The sequence below is a fragment of the Puma concolor genome, chromosome E4 (assembly GCF_028749965.1).
Source record: "Puma concolor isolate L17-30 chromosome E4, mPumCon1.1.hap2, whole genome shotgun sequence".
NCBI classification, from domain to species: Eukaryota; Metazoa; Chordata; class Mammalia; order Carnivora; family Felidae; genus Puma; species Puma concolor.
The window spans coordinates 39,107,474-39,129,897 of record NC_141683.1 but is presented as its reverse complement, the minus strand read 5'-3'; the positions used below and the strand labels follow the sequence as shown (position 1 = coordinate 39,129,897).

Here is a 22,424-nt window from a genome sequence, read left to right as displayed (position 1 = left end):
GAAAAGCGGGACTCGGAGTGATTTGCCTAAGGGCACACCGCAAGCTAATGGCCAAGTTGGGCCTAGAACCCAGATGCTGGGGTCCAGATCTGGCAAACCTCCCCATGTGTTTGGAGGCACCGGGTCCCAGGACAGGAGCAGCAGCCAGGATCAGACCTGGGCTACGGCCAGTAGCTCAAGGGACAAGAAGCTGGCAGTTCTGGGCCTGAAGACGCATGGACAGTGTCTCAGTGGATGAAAACAGCGTCTGGTCATAGCACACGGGGGATACGTCCTTTCCTTTTTTTGCTTTTCCGTATTGATTGGAATTTTTGCACGAACAAGTTTTACATTCATAATCAGACAAAATAATCCCATTATCTTTGTGGGGCTGGCACAGGTGGAAATCTGTGCACAACCACATTAGGGCCCTTTGCACACCAACAGCTGCTGTTGTGGGCGGGTCTCTGGTCTCATAATACCTAACCCCCCCCACCCCCCACCCCCCCGTGCTCTTTTCCTGATGATGGTTTCATGAATTCCAACTTGCAGTTTTCTTGGCTCAGTCCACTTTCTGGCAAACGCAGCTGCCCTCCCCCGTCCTTCAAGGGTTTTCCAGCAAACCTTTGCACTCACTCAGTTCCTTGGCAGAAGATTAGGGGATCACATGGCTGAGTGAGTGGCATTTTCTGAATCATGGAATGGAAAGAAACCGTACACACAAAAGCTGCACACAGGGCCTCTGTTTCAAGCCTGGATGACAACACAGCGTGGGAAGTGATTCATCCCAGACCGCCTAGCACGTGTGCTGGCCAGCAGAGGGGGTGCAGCTCAGTGCTCGTCCTCTGTGGTGACGAATGGAGTTTCTCAGACAGAGGGCAGCCCCAGGCGCCTCCCCCCCACAGACCACGGAGCCCAGTGGCCCTGCTCCCCGCGGTCTGGGGCCCCCAGGGGCTGCTCCCCTTCCTGGGGAGGTCACAGACAATAGGGCAGAGGTGACGATGGTGGAGTATCCAGGTTAGGGGAACCAGAGAAAAGAACTAGGCAGACAGGTGTGGGGAGAATAAAACCAGGGAACAGTTCTGGCTTCTCCATTCCCCATCCCAGAAACACAGCCCAGGGCCCAGCAGACACAGAAGACATGAGCTCACCAATGCCGGGATGGACCTAATAAATAATTAACATGCTCATGGAGTCTTTATGGAGTCCAGGCCTGGTCTAGGTCCTTGACATGTGGTATCCCATCACATCCTCCCAACAGCCCTCTAGAACGTCAGTGAACCCATTTTGCAGATGAGGAAATTCTGCACAGAAACACGAAATAGCTTGCTCGAGGCCACGCAGCCACTAAAGAGAATTCTAACCCAAGGCACCCTTGTCCAGAGTCTGTGTGCAGAGCTCCTCTTCTAGGCCAGATACTGCCTTTCGTGTACATTATCTGATTTAATCTGCACAACAACAATACAGTAAAGTATTGTTCCCATTTTAGAAGTGGGAAAACTGACGGGGCTCCTGGGTGGCTCAGTCAGTTGAGCATCCAGCTTCGGCTCAGGTCATGATCTCACAGTTTGGGAATTCAAGCCCCGCATCAGGCTCGCTGCTGTCAGCGCAGAGCCTGCTTTGGATCCTCTGTCCTCCTCTCTCTGCCCCTCTCCGCGCTCGCTCTCTCTCAAAAATAAACAAACATTAAAATTTTTAAAATTATTTTTAAAAAAATGGGAAAAACAAGGCTCAGAGAGGCTAGGTATGTTACCCAAAGTCACAAAGCTGGTAAGTGATGAAGTGGGACTCACCCATGTCTGCCTGACTCCGATGCCCACGACCTGTCCCGTGACATCTGTGTTCCCCTCCTCTTTTGAGACAGCGTCCCTCTTTTCTGAGTCCGCAGCATGCCCACCCATGGTTTGCATTGGTTAAATCTTGACTCAACAATGGTAACCTCTTGGTTGTTCCACACAAGGGCCTCCCTTGCTGGAGAGGAAGGAGAGAGGTTATGCCCCAGAGCTGAAGGGACAATGTCCCCAGGGTAGACTTTGAGGGATTTGTGCAGGTTGGGAAGGATGAGGGAAGCGAGGCAGAGCTGGCTGGCCAACAGGTCCGATGGGTCTCCCCTGGCTCCGTCTCAAAACCCCCTTTTATAAAACATAGGCTACGAGTGGTAGAGATCTTGGTTGGGGTATGGGGGTAACGCCAAGCGGTAGCTAGGGCTGAGAGGCGCTCATCACGTCCACTGCTGCTCTTTACCCCATGGACCACCTCTCTTTGGGGTCAGCCGGAACCACAGGTTAATATGGGATCTGAAACTCCCATCGACCAGCCACAAAGATGTATTATATATAGACTTCATTTGGCTGGATTTATTGCTTTCCTTGTTACTTAAAGTCGATGTCTTTAAGCAAGGCGTGTTTTCTCCAGTTTGCCACGGGCCCCCCTATTTCCCATTGCCTTATACCCTCCCACTCTCTCGAGCAAGTTACCACATTACTGCAGCTGCTGATGACACTGGAGTTTGAGACCCTTCAGATATAAAGTGATTAGTACCAGCATTTCACCTGGAAAAAGAAGCACTTGTGCCTCCTGGACCGAAGTGAGAACACTGAGGCCCTGTGAAGTTACAGTCAGGTCTCTGGTGGGCAGCTGCTTCTGGAACGGATCAGAGCCCAGCATTTACCATTGTCTCCCTCCGGGCCTGGCCCTGACCCTGTGTATTAGCTTCCTGTTGCTGCTGTAACAAAACTATCACAGGGACACCTGGGTGGCTCAGTTGGTTGAGCATCCGACCTCAGCTCAGGTCGTGATCTCGAAGCTCGTAGAGTTCGAGCCTCATGTCAGGCTCGCTGTTGTCAGCGCGGGGCTTGCTTCAGATCCTCTGCCCCCCTCTCTCTGCCCCTCCCCCGCTTGCACTCTCCCCAAAAAATTAATAAATATTTTTTAAAAACTATCACTTGGTGGCTTAAAACAATGCCAGTTTATCATCTTATGGTTTTGGAGGCCAGATCTCCAGAATCAGTCTCACGGGGCTAAACGCAAGGTGTCTGCAGGTCTGAGTTCCTTCCGGAGGCTCACATTATCACTCCTACCTCGGCTTCTGACACTAGTGTTACTATCTGACCCTCCTGCATCTCTTGTACAAGGACCCTGTGGTTATATTTAGGGCCCATGCAGAAAATCCAGAATGCTCTCCCATCTCAAGATCCTTCACTTAATCACACCTGCCAAGTCCCTTTTGCCATATTCACAGATTCCAGGGATCAGGGTAGGGGCATCTCTGTGGGGTCATTATTCTGTCTTCCACCAACCCCCCCCCCCCCCCCCCCCGCATACAGGAGGGCTGGGAATCATGTTCAGAGGGCGGCAAGAGCAGGGCTCTTGGAGGGTGGGTATTCTGAGCTGTCCCAGCCTGGCTGGACCACAGGGTGATCCCATCCATCCTAATCCCAGGACACAAGCACCCACCCTGCTGGTCATCTGAGCAGAGACCTAGGCGGCATACATATGAGCTTTGCACCCCATGAGCAATCTCTGTCCCTGCCTGCAAAACGTTGACAGGACCCCTCCTGCCTGTCTCCCCTGTGACCCTCGGCCGTACACCTTCCCAGCTCCTCCCAAAGGGAAGCAAGTCCTAAAACACCAGCTCCAACGTTACAAAGGTAAGTCAGATGTCATTATCATTCCCAACATAAGGATGGGGAAACTGAGGCTCAGAGCATCCGGCCTTGTCTCTGGCAGTTCTGGCAGAACAGAAGGCACATGCAAAACAGGGGCTGACGGGGTTCAAGAAAAGACTCTACACGGAAGCGTCGGCAAGGTCAGGGGCCAGCAAGGGCTGCTGGGCATTCAGAGACAGCGAAGCTGTGGCTGCCGTTGGCCTGATGGGACAAGGAAGAGGTTCGGTTTCCAGAATCTGGTGTGTGCTCTAGCTGTAGGAGCAGATTGCCCATGAGCAGGGGGGTTGAGAGTTGGGGCTGTCACACGGAAATGCAGACATACCCACAGGTGTAAGGCCATGTAAATTCACATCCTTGGCCTTCCCAAGTTAGGGATTGTTTTATTGGGCCTGGCTTCAAAGGGGCCAGAGGCCAGTGGTGGGGAGGGAGGAGAATCTTCCTTCTCATCGTATATTTCTCACTCGCATTGTTCTTCCCTGCGAGCATGAATGACTTCTGGAACACAGAGATGGTCCCAAGATGCCCATTGTCAGGGCAGCCCTGGGTGCACGTGCAGCCTGGGACTCACTGTCCTCCTGGCCCCGGGTTGTTTGCAATGCTGACAGGCTTTCTCTGGGTGGGCCGGCTCCCCTCCTGGGACCTGCAGACCTGTTACTTCACCGTCCTTTGGCAGGTCAACTCTCCCTGCCGTGAGCCACTCCAGAGGCGCCGCCTGCTTGCTTCCCTCTCTCAGGAGGCGGTCTCCACCCCACCACTGATGTGAGCTTCTCCCCATCCAAGCTCCCCCTCTTCCGGCCCCCCTCCCCGCCCCACCCCACTCAGCCACCAGTCCAGACATGGCAGGCCACACCCTGCCCGGCTTCTCTGGGGTGAAGGTGGGGTCTTGTACCACGCGGATTGGGGCAGGCAGGTTAGGTTAGCTGTTGAAGGGTGGAAATAAAGATTTGTGTCCTGGGGCTGACTCTGAAAGTCCCAGTGTTATGCCTAACAGAAATGCCCTGCTGTCCCCAAAGGCTCTGGAGCCCTCTGAGGGTGCCTAGGGACACCCACTCCATTTTTAGCAAAACCTCTAAAAGCCCACAGAGTACCAAGGATGGGGGGGTCTGGCCGTGACCTCCCAAATGATCCCCTGCCCACGACGGAGCTGGTGACTCGCTCTCGTTCCTGTAAAGCTCAGCTCAGAAGCACCAGCCCAGGAGCTGCTCTGAGTCCCCAGGACAGCCCTGACCCTCATTGCCCCCTGGTGACAGTGCCCATAGCCATGGCAGCACCTTGCATATGAACAGCAAAACTTGACAGGCTTTTAAAGTTATTTTTTAATGTTTATTCATTTTTGAGAGAGAGAGAGACAGAGCATGCATGAGTGGGGGAGGAGCAGAGAGAGAAGGAGACAGAACTTGAAGAAGACTCCAGGCTCTGAGCTGTCAGCACAGAGCCCAATGTGGGGCTTGAACTCACGAACCACGAGATCATGACCTGAGCCAAAGTTGGACACTCAACCAACTGAGCCACCCAGGTGCCCCCAAACTTGGCAGTCTTTAAAGCACACTGAGCTCCACAGTATAACCCATAGGTACAGGCAGACGGTGTCACCTCCCTTTGCACAGGTAAGAAAGTTGAGTCAATTCCTTAGTGTCCCTTGGGGCCCCATGCTGGTGAATGGTAGCCAGAAGCAGAGCCATGTCTTTGGACTCCTAGGCAAGGGGCTTTTTCCCTCATCTGGGATCCCAGCACCCCTGAGTCCTAGGGCCACAGAAGCACCCCGTCCCTGTCTCCCCCACCCTCCCGATCTGATTCTCATCCACACATGCTGCACTCGTAGCCCTGAGCTAGCCCTGGGCCTGCCTTCTCCAACTAACAGCGTGCGGGGGACTGGGCGCTGGAGTCCTACAGGCACAGGGCCACAACCCCTGACTGGGGGCTAGAGGATCATTTGAACAGGGGAAAGCTGTAGGCTTAGGGTAGGCTGAAGGTTTGCTAACCTTTGAGGCTGCAGAAGCACATTCTTCAAATGCAAGCAGACAGCAGCCGGATAAAAATGGAGGAGCCACACTGACTGATGCAAGGGTCGAGGGGCGGGGGGCCCTGCCTCCTCCACCACCCCATGAGGCCCCTCATGCCCCAGGCCCTGGGGCCACCTGCAAAAGCTCCTAGGTTCACCTCATGGAGCCGCATTTAAAAGCCATCCCAGAGTACTCCTGGTTGGGCTCTCCCTGTCTTGTGGGGGGCCTTGCCTGTCCTGGCCCAGCACCCCCTCTCCGCCAGCCAGAGTCCCGGAAAGCCCATTTGAGGTGACCGCCCTGCGCATGCCAGGCTGAGGTTGGGGGCGGGGGGGACAGGGAAGAAGCAGCAAGGGACAGCTTTCTGATTCTTCTCCCCTCGGAATCCTGCCTGGGGCTCTAGTGTTCCTTCCCTTAGGACATCAGGACAGTTGGTCAGGACCGTAGACCAAGTGTCCAGAGGGAAGAAGAAAAATAATTCCTGCCCTTGGGGAGTTCCCAGGCTGATGGGGAGAGTGTGGAGGTGCAAACATGCACACACACACACACACACGCACACACAGGCGTGCAAGCCAGTCCCAAAGAGAGCCCCATATAGGAGCCCAGAGCCCTGCAGCTGCGCAGAGTGAGGCACCTGGGTGAGTGGGCTATGAATGAAGGCAGGGGCGGAGCCCAGAAGGGGCAAACTGACGTCCTCCAGGAAGAGGCCCCTGCTACCAGGGCAGGTCACAAACCTCAGCCAGGGCCAGCAGGGGCCAAAAGGAATGCCAGATGCCCGGCAGGCTGTGCATGGCACCTGGGTGGAGTGGGGCACATTCTACCGCCCTCCCGGCTGCCCCGTGAGGTGGTGGTTTCCGTCGAGGTGGGTGAAGGGCGCGGTGGGGGCCCACAAGCAAAGGCATCAGTTTAGGGAGAAACCAGCTTGTCCCCAGCCCCTGGTCTGTAGCAAATGTTAAATAAATGTTTGAATGAGGAAGGAAAAACGGAGGAAAGGGGAGAGGGAGAGAACGGACCCGTTTAGGGACGAAAAGAAGTAAGACAGTCATCAATTAGGATTTTTTTTAAGTTTATTTATTTATTTTGAAAGAGAGAGAGCATGCAAGCTGGGGAGGGGCAGAGAGAGAGGGAGAGAGAGAGAATCCCAAGCAGTGTCAGTGCAGAGCCTGATGCAGGGCTCGAACCCACAAACCCGATCATGACCTGAGCCAAAACCAAGAGTCGGATGATTGACTGAGCCAGCCAGGCACCCCAGGATTTTTTTTTTCAAGCTTATAAACATTAAACCCTTTAAAAACAGACAGTGAGAGGGTAAGTGTCTGACTGGCTCAGGTCATGATCTCATGGTTCATGGGTTTGAGCCCTGTGTCGGGCTCTGTGCTAACAGCTCAGAGCCTGGAGCCTGCTTTGGACTCTGCATCTCCCTCTCTCTCTGTTCCTCCCCTACTCACGCTGTCTCTCTCTCTCAAAAATAAATAAACATTAAAAAAAAAAGTGAGAAAAATTCTGGAGATACAGGTTCAAGGAGCTTGCTGTCCTGTCATGGTTCCTCACAGGTTCTGAGCACGAACCTCATCCCCTCGACCCCAGTCCTTCTGGAAGCTGCAATAACCCCAGGACGGGGGCTTCCCAGAAGGGTCATCTCCCCTCCCACACACACAGCTGGCAGCCCAGTGAGCTAGAGGGTGGGCAGGACCCTGAGCTCCTAGGCCCGGCGCAGGTAAGACAGGCACTGATTCTAAGGCCTGGTACAAGCTCGGTCTCAAATCCCCTTCCCCAGCTCAGCCCTGGACCCTTCTACCCTCACACCTCATTCCTCCCCAATGCCAGGAAATGCTCATCCCCCTAAGAGCAGGCAGACATCGGCCCTTAGTCACCTGAGGCCACTCCCCAGGGCTCCCTGGCCAGGACGCAAGTCGTCCTCTGAGCCCTGGGCTCAGAGCTTCCTGAAGAAGGTTGAACTGTGAATTCTGTTTACCTGCTTTGGAACAGACTGTATCAGGCCTCCACCCTTTTCCGTCTTGTGGCAAACAAGGCATCAGGTCAAACCAGGGGTATCCCTGAGCCTAAGAAAGCTGTGACGGGTGCCTTGGAGAAGAAGTATGCACACAAGATAAGCCGCAGTCCTCACATAAAGCAAGGTTGTGTGTTTATCATGGTTTATATCTCCTGGGGCCGCCCTGTCCCTTGTCCTGCTACTTCTTCCGCCCACACCCACCCCCACTTCAGCTGGACCTGGGAGGGGGTGGGGGAAAGGGCAAACAAGAGTGTCTGAGGCAGGGGTGGGGTGTTCAGGTGTCAGCTCGAGGCGGGAGGAGGGTGTCCCAACTCACCCGGGCTCCTGTGCCGGACGGGAGAGCTAGCAAGGCAGCACAAGGCTTGGCCTCGGCCTCAGGTCTGACACAGGCCTGGCTGGACACCCCCCACCTGGAAATGCCTGCTGAGCCGCTGGAGGCCCCTCGGACCCATGCCCATGACCTCAGAGGATGTCTGTGACCCAGTGGGCAGCAAGTGCAGGGAGGCTTGTGGCTGCAGAATGAATGTCCCTTCCCCGGCTTGTCCTCACAGACCTCCTCTCCATTTCCCCACCCCCAGATGCCTGTGCCCCTTCACTGAAAACATAGACCCCGGCTGTCACCCCACCTTACAAAAGACAGACCTCCCCCACTGCCTGCCCAGCTCACCTGTCCTCAGTCTCCACCTGAGACCACCCTTGAGGGACCCCCGCCCAGCACTGCCTGAAGCCCTGAGCCCTGGGGTGGGAGTGGAAAGCTGCAGTGAGGGCTTGGACCTGTGCCCCATGGTGCCACCACTTTATCTAACTAGGCATGGAGTGGACCTCTGTGACCCAGGCTGAGGACCAGCCTACCAAACGGGATTTCGGTAGAGAAGCCGCATTCTGAATCCTGAGCCACCAGCTTGCAGAGGCAAGGACATCCAGGATTTCTAGTGATTCGGGTGCAGAGACAAGGGCAGAGTCATCGCCCAGAAGCCACCGCAGCTGCCCTCCTCAGCAGACCCTCCCTAGCAGCCCGCTCACCCCTCAGCCTGTCCTCTGGACCTTCTGCCACCTCCTTACAACTCCCGCTGCCAGTTGCCGTTAAGACGCGGCACGTTGCTGGGCAAACAGAGCCTTGAACATGCAATGGATCCGCAGCATTCATGGATTTCATTTGCCAGTTTATCTACCTACTAAAGTGTGTTACCCCCAAAGCAATACTCAGGGCTGTTTTGTGGTCCTTTGGGAACAACATGCAGAGTGGTAAAAATCTGAGTTGCCTGCCTGGACATTCCCAGCTGAGGCCACGAGACGATGCTCTGCCTTCTCATGTCTGCTCCCACACTGGAACCAAGTGTCCTGTTCTCAGTCTGAGTAGTGCCGTGCTTTTTTGGATTTTTGTGGTTTTGTTGGTGATTTCGCCAGGGTAGCGCTGCCAGGCCGTCTGGTGTTGCCGAGCACGAGAGATGGGCCCTGTAGAGAAAAGATCAGTGTTAGGCAAGCTTCGTTCGGGCGTTGAGTTACAGCGCTGATGGCCAAGTTCAACATTAATAGATCCGCAATACGTATCAAATAGTCTTTAAACAGAAGGTTATCGATTGTTTCAGTTGATGAAAAGTTTGTGTTCAGAGGCTCACAAGAACCTAACCCTGTATTTTCCCCAAGGGCAAAGGTTCAGAGTTTGCTAACTCACTGTTGCCAGAGACTCTATAGAATATAACTACCTCGAATAATGAGAACCGACCGTATAGTTGCCTGGGCTCACCCAAATTTAGCATATCAGGATCTCCTGGCATATGTGTCTTTCTTTTTATATATATATTTTTTTAATGTTTATTTTTGAGAGAGAGAGAGAGGCAGAGAGAGAGAGGGAGACACAGAATCTAAAGCAGGCTCCAGGCTTTGAGCTGTCAGCACAGAGTCCAATGGGGGGTTCAAACTCACAAACTGTGAGATCATGACTTGAGCTGAAGTCAGATGCTTAACAGACTGAGCCACCCAGGCGCCCCGAATCTGTGTTTTTCAAAGCACCAAAGGTGATTCCAATGCAGGGTCTGGATGGGAGCCATTGCAATGATACCTCAAAGTACCCGTGTTAGACCTGCTGGGTTCAGACAGTCATGGTGGCCATCTTGAAACAAACTTCTGTCCAACTGGGAGGTGATATATAGCGTGATGTGGGGAAAGGAACATAGGACTGATGAGGCATTAGGGCTCTGAAGACTCTGTGTGACCTCAGCAAGTCATGTAATGTTCAGGGCCTCCGTTTCCCCACTCATGACGTGAAGATAATAAAACCTATGCATGGTGGGATTTGCTCTGAAATTCAGATACGTCTTGTGAGCTCGAACTCCAGGAGTCCACTGGTGTCTTTTGAGAAAGAATTCATTCTAAGAGAAAAGGCAGATGGTCTTGGCCCAGAGTGGTGAGCACATTCCTGGGGAGGAAGGGCACATTGCTGGGGAAAGGAGGAAGGACAACTTGGGGAACCACTCAGTGTTGGTCACTCAGTTCTGCTTCTAACCTGGCCCCTAAGGGTTTGCATCCGGGGAGACCACAGGCAAGGCTGCTTGCCTAAGAACCTTGTGAAATCCAGGGACCCAAGGCCACCAGTATTGGAAGGGCTCATATGGCCCTGGGCAGAGAGGCAGGATGTGGCTGTCTGGCTCAACCCATGGGAGCCGCTACCTGCATGGGCAGTATTCCACCCATCCCATCCTTCCCCCAACCCCTTGATGTTGCACCTTCTCGAGCTTTGGAGGTACTGAGGCAGTTGCTGCAAATGTCACCTCAGAAAACTGGAGCTGAAGTAGGAAGGACCCAGCTCCTGAGCTCAGGCATGATACTTCCTTGGGATAACCCCAAGGGCGAAACCTGGAGGTCCCACATGGGGGCTGAGGGAGGCACCAAGCCCAAGAAAGACTGTTAGTGCATGTTCATGTGACCATTTTTTCACCCCAGACTTACATGGCTGGGGAGATGGGGGTCCCAGATGTTTGAACATCAACTGAGCCGGTAGCCGTGAAAGATTTTGAGAGGTGCAAAAAGGAGCTGGATGGACACGAGGGCTTTTGATATCGGTCCCTTCAGAAACACCCCATGGTAGGGGGGACCCTTCATGAACTAGAACCTGGTGGACTCTTCGGGTACATCTGAACATCTGCACATCTCTCAAAAGCCTGCGACACATGCCAGCCGTGTGGACCCGCACAGCTGGCCCGGTGTCTCTGTCAGCAGGGCTTTGTTTTGCACAGTGTTTCTTTGTTTGCTTTTTGTTGAGAAATTGTATCTTCCCCTCACTCTCCGCGCTCACCACCAAAACCCAGAAGAGCTAGACAGCAGGAAAGTATGTCAGGATAGAGAGCTGGTCCTGCCTGGTGGCCCAGCTTCCTGCCACCTGTCCCGCCTGCTTTGTGCAGGTTCTGTCATCTAGCCTTCCACTACCCACCCCTTCTTCTGAGACTGTCCTTCCAACCCTCCCCCTGCTCCCCGCCCACCCCCCATCCACCAGAGCTGCTCTCCGAGCAGTGCCTGTCACATAGCAGGTCTTCGGTAAATGCTGGTTCCTTTTTTCCCTTCCCTTCCTCTTCCCTTCCCCTCCCCCTCCCCATGCCCCTTCCCTTCCCCTTCCCCTTCCTTTCCCTTCTCCTTTCCTTGCTGCCAGGCTCCCCCTTAGGTTCCATATCCTGGGCTTTTCTGGTAGCAAGGATACAAAGACTCAGTCAAGTCACTTCAGGAAGAGATTTTATTGGCAAGAAAGACACGAATGGGAAAGGAAACAGAAACTCTGAGAATCTGAGGCAGCACATCCTTGTTCTTCCCCCAAAGGCCCCAGAGTCTCCTGTCATGTCTCTCCCCTCTGCCCAGCTGCCCCCTCAGTTCCGCTTGCATTGGCCACCCAGCTCAAGAGTTGCACCTCAGTGCCCTCAGCTCCCTCCGCTGCTATGATCCATTGGAATTTTCCAACACCGGAACTGAGTGGTCCACCTTCTCAGGGCACGGCTGCTGGCTGGCCAGTCCTGTGGGGCTGCTGCAGGGGCAGGTGACCTTGTGGGTAGGTGACAGGGCAGCCACCCTGTGCCTTAGTCGTGCAGCACATCTTCCGGAGCGTCTGCTCTGGCCTGGGCTTGAGGCATGGCCATACCACACTCAAGGAGGAACGTTCCAGAACGACCACCCCTTCTTCAGAACCTTCACAGGCACACGGTGAGCCATAGAGAAGCCCGCGGCCTCACCCCCAGGGGGCGCTCTGTGGGCAGGCTGGGCCAGGCCAGGGATAAGGAGCAGCAGTTCAGCAGCGGTGGGGTGAAGTGAGGCGTGCCAGAGACAGCTGGACCTGAGATGGCGCTTGGCCCCTCTTCCCTCACTGTCCCTTCTCCCGGAGGTGCTGAGGTCTGCACGGGGAGGAGCTGAGAACAGACTGACCTCTCCCAGGACAAACTTCTTTCTCAGAGGACATCAGTTACTAACCGCCTGCAGGGGGTCAAAAAACTGTTTTTGCTCTTCCCGGAGCCCACCCCGGGCGCAAAATCCCCCAGAGATCAGAAAATGGTTTGGGCCACCTGATACTAATGTCAGAGAATGCTAAAAATGTGTCACGGAGGTGGCAGCTGCTGGAGGCACCGACAGCCCAGGGCCCGGCACCAACGGGAAGCATTTGGAATTGTTGAAACTCAGAAACAGGGGTGATCCCTGCATGGGTTGAGACCCAGAGGTCAGAGGTGGGGGCGCCTTCCAGCTGGTGGTGACGTTCTCAGGGCGGGGGAGGGGCGACAGAATTTCCCAAGTGTTGGTATACTGCAAATTGGATTCGGTTGCTGCTGGGGTGAAGCAACACTTGAGGGGCCGTGGCAGAAACAGGAGGTAAACAGGGAGGGGCGGGCCTCCCCTCCGGCTTCCCAGCCCCCTAGAGCGCCTCCTACTGGCACAGTCCAACAGGCTGCCGCTGGCAAAGCCGGAAGTGGATTACCCCGGGGTCAGCCCCAGCAAAGCAGAAGGGGGGTGAGACCAGCACACCCATGAGCTGGAGTCTCCCCTCTTGCACACGTGAGTGTGTGTGTGTGTGTGTGTGTGTGTGCATCCACACAGACCACAAGCTCCCTCCCTGCAAGCTGGATTGTGAGTCCTGCCCCGTGGGTATCAGAGCTGTCGGGGAACTTCATGGCTCTGATGGGCAGAGACTTCTCGGATTCTCAACTGCCAGCCCCTGCGCCCTGTTTCCATCCCACCGCCAAACAGCCCCTGGTTTGAGATCTTCTGTCAAAAGGAAGCTCAAAATTCTTCATCTCCGGAGGGACATCTGGCGGAGGAGACATCACAGGGGCCGCCTCACCGTCCTGGAGGAGGAGCTCAGGAGCTCAGAGAAAAGCAAGGTCTGTGCTACATTGCTCAGCACGTAGTAAACACAGTGGAACCCCAGTGCCAATGGAAGGTACAAGCTAAAACTGGTTTAACTGTCTCGGTTTAACTGTCACCTCCTCAGAGAGATCATCCCATCCCTCTCTGTCTAATTAGGGCCCCTGCCACCCTGTTTTTCTCCATCACTGCGTGTAGTCTTTTCCTGCAGAGCACATGTCGGCGTGCAATTCTGTGTTTTCATGGTGTGTTTATTGCCAATCTCCTCTAGGTAGCAACTCACAAGGGCGGGGCCGTGCTGGCTTCCTATACCACCGCAGTCTCAGGATCTAGCCCAGCGCCTGGCACATAGTAGGTCTCAAAAAGGGTTTGTCAAATGCACCGACTTAAAAGTATAAAACGTTCTAGATGAGCTGTGATGAACTGATGGGTGGTGGATCTATGAATGAGGGGTATGGAGGCTTAACACTCTGAGAACAAAGTTGTAGAAGGCGGTCGCTCTCCATTTCCAGATTGAGAGCATGGCAGGCAGGAGGATCAGTCTGCTGTGCTTGTGGGCAGCTGTCCACGCAGGGGGATTGGAGCCTAAACCAGGCTTCTCCCTTGTCATAACTTCACCTCCTGGACCGTAGATGGCATTGGGCTCATTGAACGCTAGAGCTGCTGTAAGCCACGATTCTATAGATTCTGAAGATGGCTCCACGTCACGATCACCTGGGGACATCTAAAAGCACCACTCTGCGGACCCTGCCACTAGTTTCCGATTCTTTTAGGTCCATAATTCAGTGTAGCCCACTGGGTCTCCAGAAACATGAGCCTAAGTCCTGACTGCCACACACTGTAAGCTTGGGAAAATTACTCAACCTCTCTGTGCCTTGATTTCTTCACCTGTAAAATGGAACTCATAATAATCCCAACATAGGAGGTTTGTTGTGAGGATCAATGTCGTGTACCTAAAGCTCCTGTTGCAATTCAGTAAATACTGAATAAAATGTAGCTATTATTGTAACAAGTATCTCACCACTGGTTAGCGGCTGACGTGGAGCGTGGGGCCAGCGTCCAAGGCTCCTGATCCTGGATCCAGTGTTCTTTCCAACACGTCACTCTGAATGTGCACACAGCATTCCCTCTGAGGCCAGGCTCAACAAAGCGAACGTATGGTCGCTGCCCTGGGACCCTTTAATCAGCCCACATGGAAGAGACTTGCACCCGAGAGCAAAGAGCAGAGCTGACCCCTGGAGAACCCATACCAGAACGCAGGAGTTCGGCAGTACAGCTTCCGGGTCCTTTGAGAAGCCTCTGGCTGCTCCCGTTAGCGTTTCATTATGGAAATATTGGGAACCAAAAATAGAAGTTCTTGAGGGGAGCTTAATCCTCTGGGCTTTACACAACAGCTGCTGGAGCGTTCCATGAATCAACCACCAGGAGGCACTCTTGTCCCATGCACGGGGGTCACGGGTGGGCCAAAAGCTTCCATGAAGATCCCAACATCCCTCGGCACCTTCGTGCCCTAGCCTTCATGCCCCTCTCAAGACCCTGTGGCTGGGGTCCTCCCGGATCACCAGCTCCTGGTGCCGGGGAAACCTTTTGGCAACCCAGCTTACCGCTCTCCTCCTTGGAGCCTTGAGAGCGGGGATAGCTTTTGCATTTATTTTCCTGCACTTATTTTCCTGGCTTTTCTCCCCATGCCACCACTCCCCACCCCACCCCTGAGACCTGGACTGCTGCTGGACACATAGGAGGCATGAAATACGCACACGGTTCTTTGGTGAATGGATATGTGAAATCTGCGGAAATTAATAGGTTGGGGAAAGGAGACTGCCTGAGCTTTGGCAGGATGGTGGGGACCAGAGGGAGGGTTATAGCTGCCGGTTAAGGGGAGGGTCGTGGCTACATGGGAAAGAGGGGGAGGGAGGGCTCAGGCAGGAGGGTAACAGATGTGTTTCTGGGGTCCGGCTCCTGGGAGGCTGCTCAATGCTGAGGTCAAACCCTTACCTCAGGGCCCTGGGCAGCAGGGGCAGCAACATGCAGAGACAAGCCCAAGTGGCCCCCAGCCGTGGCTCAGCTGCCCTCCATGTGGTTATCGCTGGTCCCATGGCCTCACCTGTCCCTGAGGTAGCCTGTGGCTGCCACCATCGGGCTATGACCTCCCACAGGTGGGCCTGGATCACACCGCCTCCCTCTGGGTGATGCCATGGAGCTCAGCACCCTGACCGGGTATCACACATCCTTAGCGCAAAGGAGTCTCATTCAAGAGAACCTCAGAGTGTCTGCCACCAGACCAGCCTGCTGCATCCCAGTTCCACCTGCCCTGGGATGGGCCTCCCCTAGCGGAGCCAATGCCCAGGTGGAAGGAGACAGGGTGAGAAGAACACAGGATGGAAGGAAGACCTGGGTTGGAATCCCAGGAATCTAGGACCTAGTCAGCAGCAGAGGTGTGGTTTCCCTGGCAAGTTACTTATTCTTGCTGAGACCCGGTCTGTCATCTGCAGGATGTTCGTACCTCCTCGCAGGGGATCAAATGAAGTAGCAGATACCTAGTGGCGACACACGGCCCATGCCTCGCTAGGGAGGTGCCGCGTTTGTGATGTTATCGGCACAGCAGGAGACGCAGGCAAGAGGTCTGCAGCAACACTAAGGAGCGGGGTGAGTGGGCAGAGGAGGCAGGAAGCAGGGGCAGCCAGGAGGGGCGAGTACGGGGCTGCGCTTCCCCGAGGGGAGGTGACCACGGCCAGGAGGATGCGGCAAAGTCAGTATCGCGGGGACGAGGGGGAAAGAGAGGGGAGTCGAAGTCCGGCTCCCGAACAGGGAAGAGACAGCTGCAGCAGGATTGGCCAGGCCGGCCCCAAATAGGGCCAGGCCCACCAAGCATCCCTGGACACCTTGGGCTTCCCCTTCCAGACGCCTCGGGGTCTCACTCCAGGTCCTGCTTCTGACCTTCCCCTCTCAGCTGCCGGTTTTTCCCTCTCGGGCCTTCTACTAGAACCCGGCTTCCCGAGGACAGTCTGCAGCTCACTCTGGCGTCACCCTCTGGCGGTGCTTTTCTGGTCTCTTCTCCTGCCACCCAGGCAGCTCCTGCCCCCTGACTCCCACACCCCAGGAGCCTCCAGAAGCTCAGCCCATGGAGCCCCAAGCCCTGTGCGTGTCCTAGAGCGGAGCTGGTGCAGACAAGAGCAGGGGCTCAGGCGGGGCTGAGACTGAGCAGTGGGGGGAGGGCTGGCGAGAACAAGGCTGTGGGCCTGGCTGGAGGGTGGGGGAGGGCCCAGAGCCAGGGGGCTGAGGACTTGGGCAGAGACCCAGACAGTCCAGGGGAGGCCTGGGACAAGCTTGGCACAACGGACACGCCTGATACGAGGCCTCCGGCAGCAAGACTGAGTCTCGTGCCGGAGGCCTCATCTGGTTGGGGCAGGGCAGCCAGTGGAGGTCCTCACTGGCTCCCTGCGGAGGGGACGGAGGCGGCAAGGCAGGGACTGAGAGCGGTGCATGGTATGGGCAGATGGGCGACTCCTCTAGCTCATTTTTTCCCTTTGGGCTTCAGAGCAGGTGATCCCCAGGAAGCCCAGAGAGGAGGAGAGGCAGCTCAGATGGGCCCGTGGCCCGGCTCGGGGCAGAATAGCTGCCAGCCAGAACGGGCTTTCTTTTCCTCCCGGTCTCAAGGCTTTCCAAGACTGTCCGTGCTGGTTACCATCTGCTGTGGTGGTTGCCAGGGGAACCACTTACTATTTTTGTACGTTGCCCACATGACCAGGCTTTGGAAAGGCTCAGGCATGGTCAGTCCAGGACTAATCCTGGAGGCGATGCCCAGTGGGCTCCAACTGGAGACCTCGGTCAGAGGGTGGGAGCTGCTGTGGGACCCCAGGATGGGGCCCAGAATTCCAACTACATCCCTGAGTGTAGGGGGAGGGCAGCCACCAAGGAGAGGGGTACCCCATGTGCAAGAGAACCAAGCCATTGACTCGTCAAACACCAAAAGTGCTGGCCATTCATTGTGCTAGTCGGTGGAGAGATAGCTGAGAATGGGACAAATCCTCTCGGCCTGGTGGACAGACAGACAAATTAAAATGGTTATGGAGCAGCAGACTGCCGTCTTGGCGGGAAGGACCCAGGAAAGCCTCCTTGATGAGGTGATATCTAAGCCAAGAGAAGGTTTTGTAGGCGATACGGGCAAGAGGGAATTGACAGAGTAGGCAGTTCGTTGGAAGGGCATTCCAAGCAGAGGGAACAGCATGTACAAGGGCGCAGGGGACATTGTGAGTAAGACATCTTCTGGAACTGAAGTCACCTGAGCTCTAGAGTGCGAGGGGGGGCCCCCACCCATCACGTAGGGTGAGGGGTGAGGCAAGCTGCACCTCAGTGGGTGTGCCCCGGCGCACCTGACATCAGGCTTCTGAAAGCACGACTGCAGTCCAGGCAGTACTCTGGGGAGAGGTGGGCAGGTTTCCCCACTGCCCATGAGACTTTGGGAGAATCTCCAGGGCATCTGAGAAACCGAAGAGTCTGAACTGCGGGAGGGAGTTCAGTAACCCATCAGGGGAGCTGGGTTACTGCTCAAGGTTCTGGGCTGAGCAGCAAGTGTCCAGAGAGCCTGCTGAAGCTGGTCACCCTGACTTCTTCCGACCCGGCCTGTTGCCAAGGCCCCAGATGCATGACTGAAGGTTTCTTCTTGTGTCGGTCCATGAACCTGCTGGAAGTCCAAGAAGCCATCGGTCCTTGTGCTGGGGGGGGGGGGGGGGGATGGAATGGAAGGAGAAGAAATCAAGAAAACCTGAGCACCCACCAGGTAATGATGAATCTGCCTAGCGCATCACAACAGGACACATCCAGGGGTAGCCCCAGCCTTGTGAAATGGGCATTTTGGTTCTCATTTTAAAGGTTAGGAAACAGAGGCTCTGAGAAGCTAAATAACTTGCCCAGGATTATAGAGGTGGTAAGCAATGAAAGCAGGAGTCACACCCAAGTCAGTCTGACCCTAAAACCTGTCTCTTTCCACAAGACAAATGCAATGCAATGCATACCTGCCGTGTGCCAGGCACTAAGCTAAACACTGGAAACCCAAAGACAAGATGCAGTCTCTTTTGTAAGAATTGGGTGAGATCGTGTGCAAAGGACCTGTGGCAGATTGTATTTTCCCAAATTGGCCTGGTGCCCCTTGACTCTGGGGGCGGACTTTGTGGCGGAGGCCAGCCATGGGGGCCACGAGAAGTCATGCGTGGAGAGGAATGGAGCTCCCTGCCAACAGAGGGCTCCACCCGCTGGAAATGTGAGCGAGCCAGCCTTCATCGTTGGACACACATTCCCACTGCGCCCTCTCAGAGTTACTGACCCACAGAATCTCTGAGCACAAAGAATAGCCGTTTCACACCAGTAAGCTCTGGGGGTAATTATTTACACAGCTATAGTCACGGAACGAGACTCCGTAAAGTGCTTTCATGTGTAAGATGTTACTAGTAAACCTGAGATTGACATAAGGCAATAGTGTCGGTGTCTGAGCAAGTCAACTCGGGTCTTACCCGGGGTTCTACCCCTCCTGGGTGGGGGCTTGTGTGCAGGGGCACACATTTGGGAAATGATCCATGGGATCAGGGTCAGGGGACCGGGGTAGGGGGAGTGGGACAGGGAAGGAAGCTCGGCCAGCTCTGGGGAGTGTTGTTGAGCTGATTGGCCACTGTGTGCAGCTGGGGCTCAGCACCACCTGAGAGCCTCTCAGGAACCCAAGGACAGATGAGCCGTGGCGTGTGGGAGGGGCCTGCTGACTCCAGCCCCTATTGGTGGAGGTTTTTCAGAGGGGGATGCGCTCACCCCTGGCGCTTGCCAGATGGAATGCCCTAGAATGGCTTAGACAGCTCGCTTGGCAAAGGAGCCCAGGGAGGATGCCGAACCTGGCGCTGAGAGATTACACCACGTGCGCTGGGCTGACAGGCTGCGAATTGGAGCGTAAAAGGTGAGCCACACGTCCCGGTATTCAGTAGTCCGCCAGTCGGTACTTCCTTTCACATGATGTCCTGGACGGAGGCCTGCAGGGCCAACCTCTGCCTGGTCAGTTTCCCCACCGCTGGGAGACAGCCTGCCTCACCTCTCTGGAAGGGCCTGTGCAGTTTCAGGCCTGTGTGAACCAGGCCTTTGTGTCCTCAAAGCCACCATCCTTCAGCACCAGGCCCTGTAGGTGATCCCAATCATAGAGATCCCTAGGGAGAGGCCGGGGTCAGGGCATTTACTGCCCCGGGGAGACCAGGCTCTGGGCATGGATTTCCAGCTTCAGCCCCTTGCAGAAGCATCTCAGGAACTGACAGTGCCCCAGCAGGCCATGCTTTTTGGAGACTGAGGCTTTGGGAAGCAGCCTTTTGAAGGAAGCCAGTGCAGAGGGTGAAGTTGCTTTATTCAGACCCTTAGCTTTTTTGCTCCTAGAAACTAATGATGTGGTGAGGAGACCCCTGAGCAGGTGTGTAAAGAAGGCCTTCTGTCCAGGGTCAGGCTGGGACCTGGGGCGAGAAGTGCTCTGCATGACCTCACCTCTAGGACCTGGGTTGCTGGTCAGCTCCAGTGCTCACGCTCTGGAACATTCAATACTTAGTGGTCTTATTTTCCAAATGGAGAACAGGGCTCCTTGCTTCGGGGCTTTGTTTCCTGCCTTTAAGCCACTTCTTCCCTGTTATGCAAGGGAGCTGGCTTGTGCCACCTTCCAGGGAGGAAGGTCCCAAGCAGCTGCAGACCCTGGAGCACAGAGAGGGAGGGAAGGAATCAGCACTCTGGGTGCCGGGAGGAGCCAGCAGGAGGAGCTCCGTTTCCCCCAAGAGAGGCTGTGGAGGGGCTGCGCCTAGGGGCGGGGAGGGAACTTGGATTTAGGAAAGGAATTCACCAATTATGTCACTATCAACAATGCTCTGATGCAGGGCACCTGCCGTAGACCAGGCATCAAGCTTCCCCGCTGAGAGGCTGAACTTGAACTTGTATGGGGACTGGCTGAGAACCCAACCCCTTTCCACTCTCCCGTTGCCTTTCCTTCAGCTTTCTCTTCTCCTGGGTCAAGAATCATAGCCCCTTTCTTCCTTCTTTATCTCAAGTCAGCTGGGAGAAGGTCTGGCCTCAGCGGCTAAGTACAGTTTGGTCCTTCAGGTTTCCTCCTCAGGACTGAGGAGCTTCCTGGGATCTGGGGCTTTCCATGCAAACTGCAAAGTCCAGGAAGGTTGGCCACCTCAAGGCTCTCCTGTATGGGGGAGACGGATGCAATTATAGCCACGTAGGTGAGTGCTAAGCTCTAGGGGACCCCAGAGGAAGTGTGTCTAGACCGAGTCTTGTAAGGACATAAGCCTTGGAAGCAAAGAAAACAGGGGCACCTGGGTGGCTCAGTCGGTTAAGCATCCGACTCTTAGTTTCGGCTCAGGTCATGATTTCAAGGTTTGTGAGTTCACGCCCTGCATTGGGCTCTGTGCTGACAGTGTGGAGCCTGCTTGGGATTCTCTACCTGCCCCTCCCTCTCTGCACCTCCCCTGCTCGCTCTCTCTCTCTCTCGCTCTCTCTCTCAAAAATAAATAAAAACTTAAAAAAAATAAAAAATAAAAAAAAATAAAGCAAAGAAAACATGACAAACCAATGTGGCAGCAGGGGTAAACAGGACAGCAGACGTGATGATGCTGATCCCCAGGCCAGCCTGTGTTTCCATCCCCTGAGCTGCAGCCACCCTGCGTGGAGCCTCTGGGGGCTGCCCAGGTTTCTGTGTGCTCTGTCCTGGAATCTCTAAATGAAAGCCACTCTGATTCAGAGAAGACCCTTGCTGGGGGTGAAGGGCAGTGAACTGGGCAGAATTGCCCCAGCATAGAGGAGCCTGGGGCCCTAAGGGAAAACTGCTCTTTAATGGGGGCTGGGAGAAGGTAGGGGACTGGGGGTCCTGGAAAGTTCCCAGCAAACTGAATTTGGAGCCTTTGCCCACCCTGCAGACAAGGCTGTAAGGAATGGAATCCCACCCCTGATGATGTGGGAAGTAGGTGACACGTAAGGAAAAGAAGTCATCTCTCAGGTGTTTCCAAGGGCCTGTAACCATTTGTCTGCATTCATACATCATTTGTTTGGAGGCCACATGTCCCCGTACAGACTAGCTTGGCCACATGAAGGACTTTCTCAACTCTGGGCCAAAGAGTCCTGTCTGATAAGTTCCAGGCCCGTTATTCTTGGGTGGGTGGCCACCAAGCTCCCAGCTTCTGAGTGGGAGACCCAGGAGTTCACCAGGAATATCTTGAGTCTGGACACACAAAAGAATAAAGCAAAGGTCTAACCTGGTCCTCAGAAAGGCTGTGGCTGGGTTCTCCCTGAGGTGACACGTGAGGCAAAAGGTAATGTTTCTCAAAGTACATCTGGGCCCATGTGTACCACAGTCTTCTGGGGAGGCTCATTAAAAATTCAGTGCCCACCTTTTGGGATGAGCACTGGGTGTTATATGGAAACCAATTTGACAATAAATTTCATATTAAAAAAAAAACTTAAAATAAATTAATTTAAAAAAAAATTCAGTGCCCAGGTGGCTCCTGGGTGGCTCAGTCAGTTAAGTATCTGACTTCTGCTCAGGTCATGATCTCGTGGTTCATGAGTTCGAGCCCCATGTCAGGCTCTGTGCTGACAGCTCAGAGCCTGGAGCCTGCTTCCAATTCTGTCTCTCTCTCTCTGCCCTCGCCCACTTGTGCTCTGTCTCTCTCTCAAAAATAAACAAACATAAAAAAAAAAAAAATTCAGCACCCAGGCCATGTTCTAGAAATACAGAATCATGAACCCTGGTGGTGGGACCCAGAATCAGCATTTTGAACAGTCACCTTAGGAGATTCTTCAGCTTAGTGTAAAAATTCTCTCTTGGGAGTAGTTGCTATTTATTTTACATCAAAGAAATTAATCTCTAATGTAAGATTTCCAGGATGAATCTAACACAGGGTTTCTCAGCCTTGGCACATTTGACCTTTTGGACCAGATCATTCTTTTTCCGGGGAGCAAGGGCTTTCCTGTGCACTGTAGGATGTTTAACATCTCTGGACGCTAGATACCCGTAGAATCCTACAGTTGTGACAACCAAAACTATAAAAATATCTTCCGACATTGCCAATGTCCCTTAAAGGGAAAAGTCCCCCCCCCCCAAAAGGGATGACATCCTTAGGAAATCTGACGTGGGTCCAACATGTTGTATGCTTCCCCGTGCTTGGGACGCCCTCCAGGCCAGGCTCTGGCCACAAGGCCCTCCGCCCTCCTCACCGCCTTCCAGCTGCAGATGGGGCTGAGGCCCCACGGTCCCACGTGAGACTCACACGGTCACTCTCTCCTGGTCGTGGTGCAAAGCCAGACCTTTAACGTCTCCCTTTACCGTTCCTACCGCTCCTGCCAGTCTTCCCCGTTCGTGCCATTCCCCCTGCCTCACAGGCAGGGGACACAGATGGCAGGACCGTGACA

The 22,424-nt window shown here is 54.6% G+C and overlaps 1 long non-coding RNA gene across 4 annotated transcripts in view; it reads left to right on the top strand.

Annotated features, from left to right (window-relative positions):
* The window catches only part of LOC147572606 (uncharacterized), a 107,553-nt gene extending 93,540 nt beyond the window's left edge, over positions 1-14,013 (top strand). For 2 of the 4 annotated variants that reach the window (XR_015246286.1, XR_015246283.1), the window contains exon 8: positions 11,308-14,013. This is a non-coding gene — a long non-coding RNA (uncharacterized LOC147572606). Of the gene's footprint in view, position 1; positions 455-8,470; positions 9,954-11,307 lie in introns of those variants that run through there. The other 2 variants (XR_015246285.1, XR_015246284.1) reach the window with 2 other exon arrangements.
* The last annotated feature ends 8,411 nt before the right edge of the window (positions 14,014-22,424 follow it).